The sequence below is a fragment of the Aplysia californica genome, unplaced genomic scaffold (assembly GCF_000002075.1).
Source record: "Aplysia californica isolate F4 #8 unplaced genomic scaffold, AplCal3.0 scaffold00874, whole genome shotgun sequence".
NCBI classification, from domain to species: domain Eukaryota; kingdom Metazoa; phylum Mollusca; class Gastropoda; order Aplysiida; family Aplysiidae; genus Aplysia; species Aplysia californica.
The window spans coordinates 164,907-168,456 of NW_004798144.1; the positions used below are offsets into that span (position 1 = coordinate 164,907).

Genomic DNA, 3,550 nt, shown 5'->3' on the forward strand with positions numbered 1-3,550 from the left:
TTTTGATAATAAATAGTCCTTGCCCCTATACAAGATGATGTCCATTGTCTTCCAAAGTTCTTAATTAGGTCTATTTGAATTTCAAACGTTCAGCTGTGGGTTGTTGGCGGGTGCTTTGGAGTGGTTTTTCTTCTTTTTTCCTATGAAACATCTATCGTCCTTATCTCCCCTTTTTTACGTTTGTTACTCTCTTGTAACACCTCTAATCTTCTGGCGCTCATATGATCTTATGCAGTTGCGAGCTCCGTAAAACCTCAACTAAAACTTAAAACACCATTCAGCTTAGTGTCACATCACATTTCTTTTTTTTTTATCTGTCCATAGGCCGCACAGAAGAAGATTTGTATTTGGACGTAGGTGTGGACCAAAAATCGCCACGCGACGGTCATACCTCGGTCCCGACCGTCAGAAACAAAAGAGTAACCTTTACACCTGACGCCACACAGACAACTGATGATGGGGCGTGTTACCTCAACGTGTCGCTGACCTCACAAGAGTCAGGAGAAGAGGAGAAAGGTGAAGGTCTAAGGGTCGTATGGTGTCTGCCTGTTTGCATGTTTGCCTGTTTGCCTATTTGCCTACCTAACTACCTATCTAGCAACTTCCCCACCTATTTAACTACATTCACAAAAAGAATGAATGAAAGAATGTCAGAGAAAATGGAACAATTTTCGAAACAAATTATCAACTCTCAACATTGCCGCTATTTAGCCTACGTACGGAGCCAATGAAATTTGAAATATAAGATTTCAGCATCAAGGGCTCCCTATAACCTCACTCCTTTCTTATCCTTCACCTTCACTTTCACCTATCCAGTAGACTGGATGTCCGTCGGGGCGCTTTTGAAGATTTGGCCACTAGCTTTCTCCACTCCTTCCGGTCTTCAGCTTTTCTGAGCATGTCTTTGAGTTCCAGGCCTCTCCATTTTTTAATGTTGTCCTCCTAACTCTTTTTCGGTCGTTCTCTACTCCTTTTTCCCTGGACGCTGCCTTGCATGATTATCTTGGCAAAGCCGGATGAACGGGTGATGTGCCCATACCGTTTCCTGACCAGAGTGACAAGGTTAGCATAAAATGGCCTTTTTGATCCGTTGTTTGACTTCATCATTTGTGATGTAGTCTTTGTTTGAGATACAAAAGACTTTATCCTATTGACGTAAAAAAACTCTCCACCAAACTGAAATAAATATATTGCTGAATTTGCTGAGGTTTGGTAGCTATTTGTTACGACAGCAAATAACATAGCTGTTGCCATGGAGACGGTTATTATACAGGATTTTGTTGACATGTTGTATGCAATGAATACCGCACTTATTTTGCATGGAAATTAGTTGTTATGTTGCAAGCATGTTAACATACAATAAATCTACGAATTTTGTCTCTTGAATTTTTCCGAAACGAAGGAGAACAATTTCAAGGAATTTCTTTCCTGAAGTAGTATTCAAATTTGCCACAACAACAACCCCCCCCCCCCCCACACACACCCCACCCCCGTGAAAATCACACTCTAGACACCACCAACAAAAATGTATTTCATATACCGAAAATTCAACAACAGACTATTTAGTGTTACATCTTTTCTTCATTTTGTGAAAATTCCAAGAAGATTGGATGAAAGTGGTGGAGTTACATTAAAAAGTATATAGAAAACCTGCATTTTGAAAAAAGGGCGAATAAAAAAAAATAAAAGACTGACATTATGAGGAAACGATGGTGACTAACATGTCAGGTATGTGAAAAAATAAGGATATAAGGGGTTCTTATGCGATGAAATAGTTGTAAGAGAGGGTGAAAAAAACAAAAATACCAACATCTCAAAATCTTTAATTTTGACCCGACTCGGGACTTTCAGGAAGTACCCTTCCACCCCACCCCTTAACCATTAAAAATTTAGATTAGCCACTCTTCAATGTCATCAAGGAATTTGATTTAAATAAACATTTTACGCAGATAATACACATAATAATGGATCATCTATAACAACATAGACCTTGTTGAGCTTGTTTCTGTTGTTGAAAAAACCATCAGATCAATTAAGGAGTAGATGAATGAGACCAAATGATGACAAAACAAAAGTCAGTTTGGCAAGCAGTGCAAAAAACCATCGATTTTTAAGGTGATTGAAGATTGTACCCGTACTATTCGTTTTGTAAGAAAGGTAACAACCTAGGAGTGGGTTTTTTTTTTGGGGGGGGGGGGGGTTGTTTTTTGTTGTTGTATTTTTTAAATTTGCAATGATCTATCAATTTCTACCTACGTAAACGAATTGATAAAGTGTGTTTATCTAATATAAGAAACTTTAGTACAATTCAACGTCTCGTCGAGAACAATGTACAGCTACGCTCATGAACAGCTTAATACCGGCGTCTGTGGAGTAGGAGTTAGGCTCTTCGTTTCAGTGTTGCACGCAGGAGACCCCAGTTCGATTCCCGGTCGTGGGGGGGGGGGGAGGGGAGGTTTTTTAAATCGAGTATCTTGGTCTTTCTGCTGGGATATTGTATCCCTCTCAGCCTGGGTTGCCCCCGACAAGCAGGGTGGGAAACCCGCTTCCGTTCTAAATTGTGCCAATGAGGCGTGTAAAAACCCCACTTACAACACGCAAAAAACAAACAAACAGCCAAGTCCTTAGACACGTGACTATTGCCACTCTATGCAAGCGGGACTGATTCTTTCGAACACAAAGTATAAACTCCAAGTTAATCAGAATAATGCTGCTTGGCTAAGCCTAAGATAGACAAAAACAGAAAAGATACTCAGCGTCACATTCCCCAGAACATCTTTACTGGCTGTCAGCTTTTAAAAAAGAGAATGGCGTGTGATTGTTCACCCTTTGTCACGAATGAGAGAATGGGAATGACCCCTTGTTTGATCAAGACAGCTGCCGTCACTAATTGATGCTACTGGGTTTAGATTACCCAAGTTAAAATCCAATTCATTTTGTGAAAAACCTGTTGCATTTGTTGGCTCTAAAATCTGGAACATTCTCCTCAGATAAGACGACAGAAATTAAAAAAATACGGAGTCTTTAAACATCCGTTGGAAAACACATCTTTTCAGATAATGAATAGAGTCACTATTTTTCACTTCAGCGTATATATTTTAGTGCCCGTGTGCTGTTCATTCTAATTCATAATACAGCGCTCAGAGCTTAATTTCCAAAAGGGACAAAGTGCTGTTTGCGAAATCAGTTGCTAAGACGGCTAAAGAATTCACAGTCCACAACCCCGGAAATTAGTAATAATATTATTATTACAAACACTGATGAGGAGGAAGAGAGTCGAAGATCAAGTAAGTGGACTGTTTTGCTCTTTTTCAGATGACGGAGTGGATGATCCTTATATAAATGTATCTTTAGAGGACAAAAGCGAAGAGTGTTCATCACCCAAGAACCATCCGCCAGAGCGTCCGTCGCCACTCAAGAGGAGCGCCTCAGGGAAGGGGAACTATGTGGACATGGAGGTTAGTTCGGGCAGTGTGTGTGTGTGTGTGTGTGTGTGTGTGTGTGTGTGTGTGTGTGTGTGTATGTGTGTGTGTATGTGTGTGTGTGAGAG

The 3,550-nt window shown here is 40.3% G+C and overlaps 1 long non-coding RNA gene across 1 annotated transcript in view; it reads left to right on the forward strand.

The window, feature by feature from the left end:
- LOC118478719 overlaps positions 1 to 3,452 on the forward strand; it is a 4,340-nt gene extending 888 nt beyond the window's left edge. The window contains exons 2-3 of the long non-coding RNA XR_004859246.1: positions 325 to 516; positions 3,316 to 3,452. This is a non-coding gene — a long non-coding RNA (uncharacterized LOC118478719). The remainder of the gene's footprint in view (positions 1 to 324; positions 517 to 3,315) is intronic.
- Positions 3,453 to 3,550: the final 98 nt, after the last annotated feature.